The 17,863-nt window shown below is 42.8% G+C and overlaps 1 long non-coding RNA gene across 1 annotated transcript; it reads right to left on the bottom strand.

The window, feature by feature from the left end:
* Positions 1-1,221: 1,221 nt before the first annotated feature.
* LOC126947800 (uncharacterized) lies at positions 1,222-16,370 on the bottom strand. Its single transcript, XR_007723201.1, has 5 exons — positions 16,244-16,370; positions 8,200-8,297; positions 5,127-5,204; positions 4,027-4,232; positions 1,222-2,734 (listed from the first exon to the last, which is right to left on the bottom strand). It is a non-coding gene; the product is annotated as an uncharacterized LOC126947800 (long non-coding RNA).
* Positions 16,371-17,863: the final 1,493 nt, after the last annotated feature.

The raw sequence follows: 17,863 nt of genomic DNA, 5'->3' as shown, positions 1-17,863 counted from the left end.
TCCTGCTTCGGTCTCCTGAGTAGCTGGGATTACGGGTGCCTGCCACCACACCCAGCTAATTTTTGTATTTTTAGTAGAGACGGGATTTCGCTGTGTTGGCCAGCCTGGTCTCTAACTCCTGACCTCATAATCCACCCACCTCGGCCTCCGAAAGTGCTGGGATTACAAGCGTGAGCCACCGTGCCCGGCCACAGGTGGCTATTCCTACAGATAAAACCAGTGGTTGCCAGGACCATTGTTAGAGGTGTTCTGTAAACCACAGGGCTAAACCTCTGTGCCAGGACCTGAGTCAAGTGCAAGATCAGCTGATAATTTGCAAGGTTGCTTCCTCTCTGACCTGCTTCTCTCCGCATCTGTGAAATGGGAGGAAATGAGCTTATATCACGGGGTGGAATAAAACACTAGGTAGAATGTACACATATTGCAGGACTCTGCTGCTCACTGAATGGAGTCCTGAAGAGAAAGAGAACGAATGTGCCTTCTCTGATCCTCCCTGAAGTAGAAATGAAGCTTTAACTCTAGTTTCATAAAAAAATTATTGTGGGGTGCAGGATGTGAACCTCAGGAGGAGAGAGCAGAATTAAGCACATCATTAATTCATGGTGCCCAGTCATCATCATTCTGGGCAAGGCTCTTTCTTGTTTTGTTTGCTCTATTTTTATTTATATGAGTCATCCCTGACTTCTGCTTGCCCCCACCCTCTCCGCAATAGGTGCTCACTAAATGTTCTTGGGGGTGTGTATATAGTAATACATTTGAAATTGTATGATGTTGCATTACTCTGTCTATTCTCTCTTTCTCTCTCTCTCAGTAGATAGATAGATAGATAGATAGATAGATAGATAGATAGATAGATAGAGAGATAGATAGATAGATAGATAGACGGACAGATAAATAGATAGATAGATATGTGGTAGAACTATAGAGCTCATGCTTTCTCTTCCTTTTTCACTCAGCATTATGCTTTCAGAGTTGTCCAGGGCTTGATGCACATCGTTCCATATTTACCTACCCATTCCCCAGTGGTGGACACAGAGGTAGATCATCAAGCGTAATGGTCAGGACTTCATCCTCAGGAAGCAGGCTGCCTGGCATCACACCCTATTCACCAGCTGTGTGAATTTAGCCCGTTTACTCCACCTCCCACACCTCAGTTTTCTCGTTTCTAAAATGGAGATAGTAAGAGTATTGAGAAGATGTAAAGTGTTTAGCACACATAAGTACCCAGCAAGTGTTAGCCATCAGCATCAGTATCATCGTTTTCATTCCCACACCCAGTGCTGCAATGAACACCCTCATACACATCCCTTTATGAGTCCATGCCTGGGTTTGTCTGGGGTGTAGGCTCTAGAAAGGGGTGGTTGGGTCACAGGGCGTAGACACACTTCATTTCACCATGTACTGCCAAATTACTCTCCAGAATGACTACCCCGGTCTACAATCCCACCATCAGGTCCTGAGCATTCCGGGAAAGGTTTTCGCAGCCAGAGAGAGCACAGATTTTTAACGTCTCCCCTCCAGTTGCACTGACATCATCTGTCTGAGAGACTTCTGTCCAAGTTGGATGGAGAAACAGCTCTAAGACACGTGGCTGATTTAGCAGTCTGTGCTATTCTGCACTCTACAGCCCTAGGCCCTGTGGGGATTATGAAACAAGGGGGAATCAGAATCACCCTAATTGGGAGGAGAGGTTCAACGTGCTTCCCCAGGGGTTTCTGACCTGCACACTCTAGAAGGATGTGGACCTCCAGTTCATTCCCTGTGGGTAAAATCCCTGCCTCTTGGAAGCATTGTCACTGGTGGAGGATGTCAGCCCAGGACAAAAGGCAGAGAACCATGAAGGGAGGACAGCCCTTCAGTGGCTCAAGGCCCTGGAGAAGCTGGAAGATGCTGATGCAACTTGATGGGTCAGGGGCATTGAATGTCCCTTATTCCAGAAAATTATTCTATTGTCAAAGATCTCTCCACAGCCTGGAGAATACCAGAAATGCCACTACTTAACTCAGTCTTTGGAATTAAGGCCACGTTTTCTCTGGAAGACCATGTACTATCAACCGTTACCTTGGAGGGCTCTGGGCTCAATGCCTGTTAGTACCAGAGAGTGTAAAAGATCTAAGTGCTAGTTGCTGAAGAATTTGGACATCTGATAATTTTTTGGTAGGTGAAGCAGATGTGCATCTCGGGCTCCCTGGGGATGATGAATATAGCTCCGGGAGAGATGCTGAGGCTCATGTAAGTGTGCCATTTAAATCCAGTCTGACATCCACATCATCATAAAGATGTTAAACCTAACAGCTTCTAGTAATCCCAAATCTAGGTCTGGAATTAAATATCCTCCAAAATGCTCCTTTTTATGAAAGGCAAGTCAGTAAAATTTTGTTTCCTTTGTGTATGTCTCCCTCATAAGAGTTCATTCAACTTCAAAAGCAGAAACCGTGCAATTCACCCATTGCCTCACCCACTGGTGAACTGTTTCTTACTTGGTCATCCTCCCCTTCTAAAAAGAAGCGCTCTGGCTCCCAATTGTACTGAAGCTGCTAGGAAGTGAAATTGACAGTTGGATATATGAAGGTTTGTAGCCCCCAGGGATGAGAAGCGGAGAAAGAAACTTTGAATCAGGTGATGAGCAAGCAGCTTCCTGTGTAGTGAAGCAACAATCATGTGATGCTGGTGGGCTCCCGGCTTTCACTCTCTGGTCGCAGCACTGTCTGCTAAGTATTCAAATTTCTGGATGCTAGAGAAGATAGAGAAAAAAGATTTAAATTGGCATAGCAATAGATCACCAATTTTAAACATTGTTTATTTTTCATTACTTTTTATTCCTTGTAATTTTTTCTGTGCAGCAATAAGCTGTCATCTAGCAACAGATATTTGTTGATGAGTGAGAAGTCAGTGAAGGACAGGGCTCCTCACTCAGTTCTCAGATCTCACTGAGGCTTGAGACCACTCTCACTTTCCCACATGGCCATTGATACCATAAGGTAAATATAGATTAAAATTAAAGAAATGGGCCGGGCGCGGTGGCTTATGCTTGTGATCCTAGCACTTTGGGAGGCCAGGATGGGCAGATCACGAGGTCAGGAGTTCAAGACCAGCCTGGCCAACATGGTGAAACCCCGCATCTACTAACAATACAAAAAAAAATTAGCTGGGCACGGTGGCAGTAGTCCCAGCTACTCGGGAGGCTGAGGCAGGACAATTGTTTGAACCAGGGAGGCAGAGGTTGCAGTGAGCCAAGATGGACCATTGCACTCTAGCCTGGGCAAAAAGAGCAAAACTCTGTCTCAAAAAAAAAAAAAAAAATTAAAGAAATGTTGAAATCTGATATAAACATCTTAGCTGGAGGGTGGTTAAGCTATGGTTGAAGCATTAGTCTGAGGTGTGGCAGGATGGGAATCTGTGGGGCCTGAAACCTAGGCCAACAGATGGCTTAAGAGGGAGAGAGATCAAGGTCTTATGAGGATCAGGGTTAGAAAGTGGGTCAGCCTAAGAAACAATGATGTTTACAATGAACCCCTTAAAAAAGGCAGGGATTGATGTTGCAAAGGAAAAGATGATTTAAACAAGGAACATCTGATGGAAGAGGCAGGTTGAAAGGTGACAGTGGTGCTGGATTTAGGGGCAGGGATCTGATGTACAGGCAGTGGAGGGTGCTGGGATGAGTAAAATCACAAGGAATAAAAGAAGTAGAGGCTTGAGATCTGGGTCTAGAAGGACCTTTGTTACAGTTTCCCCTTGCCCATGTTTTCTCCCTTTACAGCACATTTCATCCCCATCTCCTCCTCCCACTCCTGCATATAGGCAGCGGGGCTCAAGCTAGACCCCACAGCATCCAGAGGAAGGCATCTTTGGGGGGTTTGTCTCTCCAATTTGGTGTCAAATTGATATTAATGAATGTCCTTGTCTCTACCTGCTGGAACCAGGCCCAGCTGGATTCAAGCCTCTGTGGCCCTCCAAGTGAGGCCCCCAAACCCACCAAAGGTTTTCTCTGCCCCAGACTAGACAGGCCCAAGAAGAGAAATTTACCCAATCTTGCCCAGCCATCTAGGTCCTGGACCCAATCACTTTGGCCTCTAATCTGTCTCTGACTTTGACCCTCAGCTCTAAAAACTGCACCAGATTCTTCACTCAAAAACATTGATGGACCGTCTGCTATGAACCGGGCATGCTCCTCCTTCCTGGAGATAGAGTTGTGAACAAGACTCTGTCCCTATGGTCATGGAGACTGTGGCCTAGTGAGAGACAGAATTCAGTAAATAGGCAATTTCAGGAAGATGTGATAAATACTGGGATGGGGAAGTGGAAACTCTTAGGAGGGCAGGGGGAGGCAGGGTGGGGCAGAAAAGACTTCCTAGAGGAAGTGAGAGCTAAATCCAGATGCAAAGGACCAGTAGAAGTGAACCAAGCAAAGAAGAGGTCTGTGGGTGTGGGCAGGGCAGTGATTTTGGAGGAAGGAATGGCAAGTTCAATGGCTCAAAGGCTAAAGTGTAGGACAGGTTCAAGGCTCTGAAGATAATATGGCTGAACCCAGAGGATCATGGAGATGGGGCTGGAAATGTGATGGCTTCCTACACAGCTGTGTGAAAAAGTGTGTCCACTGAGCATCCAGGCTTGGAAAGAAAAAAAGAGTCATGTCTGCCCTGGATTGGACTATACATTTCTTGAAAAAAAACTGTGCTTATTCATCTCTGCATCCCCAGCATCTTGCAAAGTATGCATAGTAATCTGTCAATAAACTTTCATTCAAGTGTTCAATTATTGCATGGGCTGGCTAATAGCTTTTCTCTCCCTACAATCCCATATGATGGATCACTGCAATGACAGTGTTATGGTTGCATAGTAAGTATTAGAGCAAACGCTGGCCTCAGTCAGGTGGTAGTGGTATGTTAAGAATACACAGACTAAAATGAAGATATTCTACATTCTATACATTCAATACATTCCAAGAGGGATTAAAGATATGTCAGGATCCTCCCTGCCACCACATAGTACTACACGTGGACACTTTTGATTTATATGTCTCTTTTCTTCTTCAGAAGTTCTTTTTTCTACCCCAATTTGAAATGTTTTATAAAAATTATTTGAGGATACTGAAGTTTTGTGGCAGTAATATGGCAATGACTCACCTATATTTCACAATAAAATACTGTAAAAAGCAACACCCACAACTTGCCAATGAATTCCTCAGTTATCTTCTCTATGACCTATGAAAATAGAAACATTTTCTTTAATCATCAGCATAGAGAATACTGAAGACTTTGTCTACAATTTTAAAAAACATCATTCAGCACTAAAATATTAGAACAGAACTGGATTACCTTAGTTTTTAATCTCTAAACACAAATTCCAGATTATGTCAAAACATATAAGTATTCCTGAGTTACTACTAGGGTCATAGAAGAAAGAATATTTCTAGTAGGTTCTAGGAAGGTGATGATTACTAGAAATGAGGTAGTATGCCATAAAAAGAGGAAAATGTAAATTGGGGTAACACTAAGCTTTTGGATTTAGGTGACAATTGCTCCTGACCTTCTCAAAGAATGATTACCCACAAGCTCAGGCAACCCTGCTTAAAATTCTGCAAGTCAAGCTGGTTTATTCAGGATACAGCAGGTAGGATGTATCTGAGGGATCTCACTCTGAACTTATTGTGGCTACTGGTTAGGATAGGAATCGGGTGAAAGATGAGGCCTGGCTCATTTGGAGTTAATAAAAGCTGGTGAACTATAAGAGGAAAGGGATGGATATTCAAGCAAAAGGTCAGCAACACTTTGGTCTTTGCAACTAAGCAATCATCTTTATATAGCACCCTCTTCTTGGGAAAAAGAAACTGTATTCAAAAGATCAAAAATTTAAATCAGAAGAATTATATGGCTAAGCATGAAATTAGTGTGAAGTCAATGGTTAGAAATTCTTCAGGTATATTTCTATTTTACAGCAGCATATCTATTTTAAAAGCTATTTAATTCAGAAATGTTTAGATAAGGGATACATTGGTGGAAACTAATCAAACTTTAAAATTGCTGGTGCGGGCAGATTTATTTTCTTAAAACTTGAATGATTTTGCTGCTAATATGTTCTCTTCAGCAGTCCGGAACAAAACAAGTATATAAATTCTAGCTTCAAATAACAGAATTACTACTCCTTGAAAGACAGAAAAACTGAATCAAGAAAACCCTCATGGCTTTTCCCTAGAGCCAGGGAAAGTGGAAGGTTCCCTAACGATGAGAAAGTCCAGCCTGACTTTTTCTGTGAGAAACAGAACCATGCAGATAGTAGTCAGATGAGGCTTCAGTTTCCAAGAGCCCTACCCTGAGTGTCCTATTTTAGATTGAGAACAGTCCGCCCTGAAACTTCCCATCCCAACCACTTTACTCTGTTTTTTTCCATAGCACTTACTTCCTTCTAATATGCTATTTACTTTTGCGTGTCTGTCTCCACTCACCAGAATGTAAGTTCTACAGAGGTTAAGGATTTTTTTTTGCCAGTTTTGTTCACTGATGTATCTCACCTTCTTAGAACAACGACTGGTACATAGTAGATACTGAATTTGTCCTTATGTAATCAAAACTGGGAGACAGTAGACTAAAGAAGGAAGGTCAGACTATTAAGGACAAGTGCTAGTGCTTCAAAGTAGGTTATGAGCAAATAGTAAAGTATCTAACAGGGAGGGGCCAACAGTTAAAATTCAGTGAGGCCCAGGATAACAAGTTGCTCAGAAGCTTTAAAGTCCAAAGTAAGTCAGCAAAGATTGAGAGTCCAGAAGACATTTAATTCTTTGACAGACACTTTAGTTACCTACTCACTTTCCACTTCCCACTTCTACTCACCATCTGAAACCTTATTTTGGTTATAATAACATTGTGCACCCCTTCAGATGGGGAGAAATGGACTAAGCCAATTATGACCATTCTTTTCCCAGTTTCTTAGCTGCTCAGTCCAGGCCAGTGAGAACCAAATAGAAGTCAACTGGGCGCATTTTGGAAAATAGAAATTGGTTTTGCTGGTAAATGGAGACGTAAATGATTGGCATAGCCTTTCCCTCTTCTTCCTACCTTGTGCATGGACATTAGAGCTGGAGCTGTCCCAGCCACCTCAGGTGCTCAGGGAATGACCAAGAAAATTCTCTTTATTTAATTCACTGTACAGGTTATTTACCTGCTTGTTCCAAAATTTATTTTGCACTCTTACCTGTAAATAAAATTTCCCAACTCCCTTGCCAACTGCCTTCCAGCTAGATATAGTCATTGGCAGCACTAGGAGGAAATTGAGGAATAAGAGGAAGAGAGAAGCTGGGAAATTTATCTTCCCTTCCTCTGCTTCCAGCAGTATCTCCAGTGTCGACATGGTCTTCTCCATAATCCCGGCCAATGCCAACAGGCCCTCTTCCATGGCCCTAGCTCCCACCAAGCAGCCATCTTACACATCTTACACATCCGGCTCCAGGGGACTCTGACTTCCAAGCTCTGGTACACACTATCTCCTTTCTTTGTCCCTTCAGTCCTGTGGGTGGTAGTGGCTTCCTGCTCTTACTCATCTTTAAGCTGCTAATCTTTAAGAAGCCCTATTTGGCTTCTTAGCTCTTCCAGTCTTTTTGTACCTAGTGCCCTGTGTTAAATTATTTCTATTGGACACCTGGCATGAACTGAGCTTTCCTATCTGGATCCTGATTTATATAACATCTTATTTGGCTTGTTCATTGCTTGACATGAACTACTTTTCAAATGGACTTAAACCTTAAGAAATAATTACAAATTCCTTATCTTGTGGACTGGTAGATTTTGTAGTCTATCCCCTTTTACAGGGTACTCATGGCCTCAGTGGGTAAGAAGAGAGTAAAGACAGCAAGCTGGTGTGGTCATATATGTGTGGACACATACACACACATATATGTGTGTGTATATATACATATATAACCACATGGTGATATATGTCTTTACTATCTCCATACCCGCTGAGGTCATGAGCACCCTCTAAAAGCCGTGGCTGCTCCCTGTCTGGGAGATTCCAAAATCTGCCTCTTCCATGTTATACTTGGAACATTCTTTCTTATTTTATCTCTGACTCACTCCATCCCAATGGCTCTATACCCTGACTCACCCTTTCTGCCAAGCGCCTTAAGATAGATAACATATTTAGATAGTCTATCATCTCACCCCAAGATTTTCCCTCCCCAATTTCTCCCTTGGATATACTCACCTTCAGCCATAAAGCAAATGATGTACTATTCTACAGTTCACCAGTAGTCTCTTGGAACCAAAAACAGCCTGGACCTAAAAGCATCTGGCCTTCTACCCCTGCAAAGAAAGATCCAAACAGTATATATGTGTGTATATGTGTGCACATGTATTGCAGGATGAATTTAAAATTTCCTTCTTCTCATGGGTGCAGGACAGGATGGATGCTTTGGAGGATCAACAAATTTATTATTTCAACCAATATATATTTAGCTTTTGCTTTGGGCTTATTCCTCTTCTATATGCCAGGGATACAGCAAGTGAACAAAGCAGATAAATCTCTGCCCTCTGACCTCCTAGAGCTGATTCTGACTCTCCAGAATGGCAAAGAGAGCCATTAGGTCCTGTTATTAAGGTTATTAAGGTCATGTTTCCATAAGAGATGGGGTCAAAGTTTGGGTTTCAAAAGGAATACCCTTTCTCCTTATAAGATTAGATAGTGTTGTCCACCCGAAAAATGACTGCTCATTCTAGCAAGGTGTGGCTTGCTTCGTGGGAAAATCAGCAAGAAAATAAACCAGAATGCTAAATGATAAGTAGACCAAAATAAAGTGAAGTCAACACTTCTACTTTCTCTCATTGGCTGGAATTCAAACCCTCCTCATCTACGGTCAGCAATTTGGGGGTTCAGAACATGATACTGCAAAGTATGGTGCCTTGCCATGCTAAGTACTTTGAACTGAAGGAGATTGGGAGGACCTCAGAAGCAAGGTCTCTATGACCTTCCCCCGCCCACCTGTCTTCCACTTCTCTTTCTTCTCTGAAGGGAGTCAGGGAAACCAGAATTCCTCTTCCCCAAGGCAGATCATAAAAACTAGAACTCCACTCACCCAAAGCAAGCTATGAAAACTAGAAAGGTCACGCTGTCTCTCTCTTCACCCTGCAAGACCCTCACTCCAGAGGGTCCTGCCCCAGGGAAAGGAATGCTACAGAGAGAGGCCAGAAAGAATCTGAGCAGACAGCCCTTGCTAGGTTTTCCACTCAGTCTATTATCATTAGATCATACCTTTTTGCCTAGGCATGTTTCTACACAGCTGTCCTTTCTTCATCAAACGTAAGTGTAAAAATGGACACTTTTCCCTGGGTCTTTGGGTCTTTATTTCTGAAAGTTCCCATGTGACATAAGATTTTGTATTATGCTTTTTGCTTCTTAAACTGTCTTTTGCTATAAGAATGTTGGTTGTGACCCTTATGATGGGTAAGGAAAGGCATCACACCTTTCTGCCCTGATGCAGTACCTGAGTTACAGTCTTCATCAGCTTTCGGTCCAGGACTGAGGCACCTAAAGTGTGAAGGATGTGTGAAGGGAAAATAAATCTAGGGACACCAAATTCACTAAGCCAAAGTGAAAAGTCAAGCTAGGAATTGCTTTGGGCAAGCTTGCCTCTCATTCTATTTCTTAAAAAAGACAGCTACAAAAAAAAAAAAAAAAAAAACAACTACATACCTCCTTCACAATTTGTCCACAAGGCAATTCCTTGCAGACAAAGTACAGACAGGCTCAAAGTTATCCCTCTGCTCACCGAGATAAATGCACATCGAATTGCTTCCTTTGGAAATACTAATCAGAAACTCAAAAGAATGCAATCCTTTGTCTCTTGTCAATTTATGACCTGGAAGTCCCCTCCGTGCTTCGAGTTGTCCCACCTTGCTGAAATGAACCAATGTATATCTTACATATATTGATTGATGTCCTCTGTCTCCCTAAAAATGTATAAAACCAAGCTGTGCCCCGACCACCTTGGGCACATGCCATCAGCACCTCCCGAGGCTGTGTCATAAGCGAATCCTTAACCTTGGCAAAATAAACTTCCTAAATTGACTGAGATCTGTCTCTGATATTTGGGGTTTACAGATGCAAAAAGGGACTGGGTGATAGGGAGGAGGATGACAGAATCTGTTTCTTACTGAGAAAGAGTGGAATTATCAGAGAAAATAATGAGAGAGAGAAGGAGTGGGAGGGAAAAAGAGAGGGAGAAAAAGAAGGAGACACAGAAAAAGAGAGAAGAGAGATAGTGTCTTCATGGGACTCCCCCCTTTTGAAAGCTTGAATATATTACTCCCTCCACAGCTACACTGGAAGATGTCATGCATCCGTGTGAAGAGACCACCAAACAGGCTTTGTGTGAGCAGTAAAGCTCTTTAATCACATGGGTGCAGGCGGACTGAGTCTGAAAAGAGAGTCAGCAAAGGGTGATGGGATTATCATTAGTTCTTATAGGTTTAGGATAGGTGGTGGAGTTAGGAGCAATTTTTTGCGGGCAGGAGGTATATCTTCTTACAAAGTACATTCTCAAGGGTGGGGAGAATATTACAAAGGACCTTCTTAAGGGCAGGGGAATAATATTACAAAGTACCTTCTTAAGGGTGGGAAGGGTGTGTTGTCACAAAGTCAATTGATTAGTTAGGGTGGGGCAGGAACAAATCACAATAGTGAAATGTCATCAGTTAAGGCTATTTTCACTTCTTTTGTGAATCTTCAGTTGCTTCAGGCCTTCTGGATGTGTACGTGCAGGTCACAGGAGATACGATGGCTTAGCTTGGGCTCAGAGGCCTGACAAAGGATATATTCTTTAAAATTCTAGTTAGCATCAACATTCCAGGATCTAAGATCTATAGCAGAATGGAAAAAATCTCAAGTTCATTAACTGGATTATATCTCATTTGATAAGGTTCAACATTTCTTAAGGAAGAACACTGTGTTTTTATTAGTTCTCATAAAGAAATAAAAAGTACGTTCTAATTTTCAAAAGTAGTTATGAATTTTATGCATTATATGTCTCAAGAAAGGTCTAAGTTCAATCAACTTGGTTGAACTGGTTTCTATAATCAGGATAAAAATTCCTTCTAAAAGTAAAAAAATAACTGCTATATTAAACTGAAGTGAGATCTTTGAAATATTTTAATACTTACTTTGCCTTCATGATCTGGCTTAATCTTCACATCTACCCTATGAGGTAAACAGTATTTTAAATTTTGCATTTATAGGTGTGGAGACCGAGCTTTGGAAAAGCTGAATAACCTGCTCAAAGCCACTTGGCCAGTGGTGATGGAGCTGGGATCTGAACTCTGGCAAGTTGATAGCTAGCTATTTATTCCACTATCCTATATTGCCTCAGACACACTAGAGGATGTTAAAGTGGCAAAAGACAGTAAGAGTCTCGAACTGTGCTTGCTTTAATCTTCCCTATGAAATTTAAAACAAAAATGCTTTGTGTTTCTTTTTCTCTAATGAACACATATTGCTTCAGTTTATAAAATGTGTACTTGTGATATATCAATCCACTTTCATCAACTGAATGGATATTCAGAGCAGAAAAAATTTCTAAACAATGACAAAAAACATTTTGAGCAAATAATTGTAAAGCTAAGCGTAACTCAAGATACTGTTTCCCAAAACAGACTGCTATGGGTTGAATGTGCCCCTTGAATTCATGTTGGGAACTTAACCTCCAACGCAACAGTGTTAAGAGGTGAGATCTTTAAGAGGTAACTGGGTCGTGCAGGCTCTGCTCTGCCCTGATGCGGGGATTAACGTGGTTAGGATGAATTCAGTCCCCTTCCACCATCCCCGAACTTGTGCTCTCTTGCTGTCTGCTTTCCTCCATGGGATGATGCAACAAGAAGGCCCTTGCCAGATGTAGGCCCCAAGACCTTGGACTTCCCAGCCTCCAGAACTATGAGAAATACATCTTTATTCTTTATTTTATTTTTATTTTATTTTTTTGAGACACAGTCTCACTCTTTTGCCCAGGCTGGAGTGCAGTGGTGCTATCTCGGCTCACTGCAAGCTCCGCCTCCCTGGTTCATGCCATTCTCCTGCCTCAGCCTCCCAAGTAGCTGGGACTACAGGCGCCCACCACCACGCCCAGCTAATTTTTTGTATTTTTAGTAGAGACAAGATTTCACCGTGTTAGCCAGGATGGTCTGGATCTCCTGACCTCATGATCCGCCCACCTCGGCCTCCCAAAGTGCTGGGATTATAGGCATGAGCCATTGCGCCCAGCCTAAATCTTTATTCTTTATAAATTACCCAGTTTCAGGTATTCTGTTACAGCGGCACGAAGTGAACTATGACACAGACAGACAACTTCATATTTAATTAGAGCAGCACACATCCCAACCATATACAAAAACAGCTCTGTGTGTGTTTTCCAAGAGCAGAATCACCATTTTCATGGTTTTATCATCATCACTGAGACACTTAAGAGCAAAGTAGAATATATTATCCAGGTTTCAGAAGAGAGGCAGGAATGTTAGCAAATACTTCCATGTGAAATTTTTGTTTAGCTTACTTAACAGGATTTTCAACCTGCATGGTAAATAAACTTTTTGGATATTGGGCTGTTTCCATTTTTCCTCTACAAGTTTGAAAGATGATTTCCTCCAGTGAAATGGTTGTGAAAATAATGGATGAAAGAAGTTTTAAGTGCTCCAGCACCTAATGTAAAGGCACCGTAAGATTGTACCCCACACACATTCTGTCCAGGAATGAGCTTATCAGGTGCCAGCCTCAAGGCAACTAGTCTGAAAGGACACTGAAGAGCTTTCCATTCTAAAGACTCTTGTTTTCCACCTTCCTTATCTTTAAGTGAGGAGATAAGTAGCAACAAAACTATGTATATCACTTCCTACAGAATTCTTGCTCCCTTATCCACATAGCTTCATCCAGTTTCAAAAAGGAAATACAATGGACTTTATCACCCTCACTCAATGGCCCCACTGCAGCAAATCTTTGTGGTCTACAGCATAATTTTCCAGATTATTGGAACAGATCCATTTTCCAGATATTTGTGAACACAGCTGCTGACTGCCTTATCAGTGGGAGCAAGCAACAGGCAGCATAACCCGAGTTTTTTTTGTTGTTGCTGTTAAAAATAGGAGCATAGCCAGCTAGCACTCTGGGGTTGGGATGGTGAATGAAAGGATATAGAAACCACAAAGAAAAGGGGAGAGAGAAAGAATGTCAAAACTCCACTATAGGGGGCTGGCTTTTATACAATATATTTTTTAATGCCTTTGACCTGACAGCTGCTGATCGAGTTTATGAGTTCAACTGCTTCCATCTGTGTTGCATCTACAATGAAGATCAGTCCTATCCTAAATTCCCAGACTCCTCCAGCAAAGTGTCATATTCCACAGGTTAGGAGATTTATAGCGCTGGTTCACTAACGTTGTATGTAGAAATTGGGAACGGTGGTTCTCAACCTGACTTATGTAATGGAATCCCTTAAAAGCTTTAAAAACTGCTGAAGCCTGGACCCTCACCCCCAGCATTTTGGATTTACTTAAGCTAGATACACTCTTGACCTCAGAATTTTGAAACTCTCCCCAACTTTCTTGGTCCTAGACAACAGTGTGAGGCCCAATGCTCTCAAACCTGCTTCTTGAAACTGCCTTTGCAAAATTATGACTAAGACAGTGAAAGAGATCTAACTTAATCAATTCCATCCTGCTTCTAACCTCCAAGCTGTCCTTGTTCATTCCTGGGTGTAGGCTGAACTAACTTTGGAATAAATTTAGTTTATAGTTTATAGTTTAAAACAAAAACGATAACAATCCTTTCCCAAAGCAGACCTCCTCCTTGCCTGGGGATTAGATTGCCTTTGTAGGACTAACGATAGCCACAAGATTAGAAATTATGATTTAGGAGTCATGCCACTGGAGGCTACAAGATTCTGACCCTCCCTAAACTGCCCCTAAGATCAGGGCTTGAGATGTTTTGCAGACCCTGCACTTGATGGATCAGCTGGCACCACCCAGAACAATAAACTGGATCACCTGATCATGTGGCCCCACCCAGCAAATGACTCAGCACAAGAAGACAGCTGCGACTCCTTATGATTTCATCCCTGACCAATCAGCACTCCTGGCTCACTGGCTTCCCCCCACCCACCAAATTGTCCTTAAAAACTCTGCTCCCTGATTGCTTGGGTAATGTGATTTGAGTAACAGTAAGACTCCTGGTCTCCCACACGGCTGGCTCTGCATGAATTACTCTTTCTCTATTGCAATTCCCCTGTCTTGAAACGGCTCTGTCTAGTCAGCTGGCAAGGTGAACCCCTTGGGCAGTTACATTCTGAGGCCGAGACTCTCTACCTGAAAATCAGGATTCTTTGGGACACAGTAAGGATTACACAGGTTGTCAGTGAATATGGTCTTGGCCATCTGGGGGTCTCCTGTGGCTCTACAAGTCACTTCTTTAAATGAAGACTGGGGCTTTAAGACAGAAGTTTCCTCTAGCATACCCACAATGCTGCACTTTCTTTTTGTTTTTTTATTTTGAGATGGAGTCTTGCTCTGTCGCCCAGGCTGGAGTGCAGTGGTGCCATCTCGCTCACTGCAAGCTCCGCCTTCTGTGTTCACGCCATTCTCCTCCCTCAGCCTCCCGAGTTATGTGGTACTATAGGTGCCCACCATCGTGCTTGGCTAATTTTTGTATTTTTGGTGGAGACAGGATTTCACTGTGTTAGCCAGGATGGTCTTGAGCTCCTGACCTCGTGATCCACCTGCCTTGGCCTCTCAAAGTGCTGGGATTACAGGCAGGAGCCACTGCACCCGGCCTGCACTTTCTAGCAATATAAAACCTCACAGATTTGAGTCAGAGCTACCAGGACTAATCAAAGCCCACCCATCCTTCTATCAATAGGTAGACACAGTAGGCTGAGGATGACTTCTTGGCCTGCTGTTTTCTTCTTGGACCTGATATTGAGTCAAGATGAATTTAAACCCATAATCAAATAATGAGAGTTCATCCTCTGCCCCATAATTCCTGTTGACCTGGAAAGTATATTACCTCCTTCCTAATTGCCATGCAAATCACATGTATCTGATATTCAGAGGAGTGAGGGCAAGACCAGGATTTCAAATCTCAGAATTTGAGGTACATCTGATTCAAATTTAAAGCATTGCTGAAATTACGCATTTAGCAAAAAACATGCTATCTTCTCCCTGCAGTCCCCCTGAGAATATGTGCATAATAAAGGTATCATCCATTTTACATGCAAAGCCTTTGTGGGGTTTTCCAGTGTCTCATATCTAATCACAGTTAAGCCAACAAAGGGATTACAGCTTTATCGGGAATTTATTTTGCAAGACTGCCACATGGTTCTGCAAGATATGGTATCCTGTTTTTCCCACTATGCTGAGTCCAAAGATCCCATTAAATAAAGTTGAACTCTTCAGTTATGCAGAAATATAAACAGTCTGCTCAGTGTGGCTTGGTATTATATTTTCATTTAGGAAAAAAATAAATTTCTAATACCAAACAGTGTTGACCCCTGTAACTCAGAAGTTAGAATATAATAAAAGGAAATTCTAAAATTTCACCAGAAGAAAAGGCACTACATAGTCACATACACACATGCACATGTTTTGCCATTTAATGTACCATAGCCATAGAATCTACTTGCTAATCAATGATGCCTGAAGCTTTTCAGTGGATAAACTAGTGAGGGCGTTCTATACCCCTTTGTAGTATGAAACAAACCCAGCAGAAATCTTTATAGCATCAAATCTAAACTATTTTCTTAATACATAATTAATTCAGCCCAATCTGAACATTTGGTATTGTGTGGGATTAGTAACAGAGTGGCTGGAGAAAGATACAAATAGGGTGTCACATCTCCACTGTGTAGGTTTCCATAGGCTAAAGATCTAATACTGCCATGGTCCTCAGCAGGCCAAACCAGTGGAATAGATTGTCCAGGCCCAGGTATGATTAGATTCAATCAACCTTTTTAACTAAAACAAGATTATTCTATTTCCATGTAATACTGTGAACTTAAATCCCAAGGAGGAAACCTATTATATACCTTCAGACCTCTATACACTCTCTTTCTACTAACAGTCATAGAAATTCAAGCCACATCTCCTCAGGTGCATTTCCTTTGATGAAATGATGAATGATATGGTAGGAGATGGTGGCAATGGCAGAAGATTGTGGAATTGTTTCTTTTGAAAGGACATTGATAACCCCATTCTACATTGGATTTTTGTTCACTCACATAGTTGCCTCTGGCTGTTACCTCCACATAAAGGGAGATATTGCATTTTCCAAAATGGCTGCAACAATATCTCCATCTTTCCTGCTCTTATTATGTGATCTCACCACTCCTCTATCTTGAAGGGAGTCTAATTCTCCTCAGTTTGAATCTGGGAAAAGTATGTGGCTACCCCTACTAGTGGAATACAGCAGAAGTGATGCTGTGTGACTTCAGAGACTGGGTCATAATAGATAATGTAGTTTTTGCCTTGTTTGCTGGAATGTTTACACTTGGAATCCAGAGCTGCTGTGTAAGAAGTTCAACTACCCTGATGTCACCATGATGTTAGGAAGCCAAACTCCATGGAAAGGCCATTAAGTGGGTGCTGCACTTGACAGCCCAGTGTCATTCCCAGCAAACAGTCAACACCAACAGCCAGCCTTGTGGGAGAGTTGTCTTGAATGTCTAGACCAGTCTAATCTTCAGAGGACAGCAGCCCCGTGACATCTGACTCCAACCGCTTGAGAGATCTCATGCCAGAAACACTCAGCCAAGCTCTTCCCAAATTCCTGGCCCCAAAGAATTATTAGCAAAATAAAATGGTTGTTTTAAGTCACTAAGTTTTTTTTTTTTTTTTGAGATGGAGTCTCGCTCTGTCGCCCAGACTGGAGTGCAGTGGCGCGATCTCGGCTCACTGCAAGCTCCGCCTCCCGGGTTCACGCCATTCTCCTGCCTCAGCCTCCGGAGTAGCTGGGACTACAGGCGCCCACCACCACGCCCGGCTAATTTCTTTTTGTATTTTTAGTAGAGACGGGGTTTCACCGTGTTAGCCAGGATGGTCTCGATCTCCTGACCTCGTGATCCGCCCGCCTCGGCCTCCCAAAGTGCTGGGATTACAGGCTTGAGCCACCGCGCCCGGCCAAGTCACTAAGTTTTAGGGTAATTTGTTATGAAGTAATAGTAGCCAAAACAGAATTATTTCGTAGTCACTTTTATTTCCTATTGTTACAGGGCGGGGGGGGGGTCCTTTTTCTTAGAGCTCTCAAGATGGTGGCAGGCCACTTCCAAGATGGTGGCAGGCCGCTTCCAAGATGGTGGCAGGCCACTTCCAAGATGGCAGCAAGCCTCTTGTTCTCTGACCTGGGGTTCTTGGCCTCACAGATTCCAAGGAATGGAATCTTGGGCCATGCAAAGAGTGTTATAGCTGTATTAGAAGCCATGGGTCACAGAAGAGAACCGTGGAACCCAGCGACTAGTGTTCAGCTCGATTAGGATGAGCCCAGGCACTCAGCTGTGCAGGAACAATGGCAAGCCTTTAGCCTGATCAGGAGAGGCAGTGGGGGCCTAGCTGGATCAGAAGAAGCACAGTGGACACCCTGCTGGATCTGGAGGGGTGGAAGTCAGCGGTGGGTCTGCGATGGTGGCAAACAGCAGTGGTGGACGGCAAGCAAAAGCTCAGCTCAAGCCACAACAAACACAGACCAGAAGAGTGTGCAGTTGCAAGATTTAATACAGTGAAAACAGTGCTCCCATAAAATGGGAGGGGACCCAAAGTGTGTTGCCCCTGCTGGCACGAATGCCTGGATTTATATCCCAATTATTGTCCCTCCCCCTGTGCTCTCAGGCAACAGATGATTGGCT

Source organism: Macaca thibetana, chromosome 2 (genome assembly GCF_024542745.1).
Source record: "Macaca thibetana thibetana isolate TM-01 chromosome 2, ASM2454274v1, whole genome shotgun sequence".
NCBI lineage: Eukaryota > Metazoa > Chordata > Mammalia > Primates > Cercopithecidae > Macaca > Macaca thibetana.
Note: the sequence above shows the minus strand (reverse complement) of the source record. Positions and strands in the feature narration are given on the sequence as shown.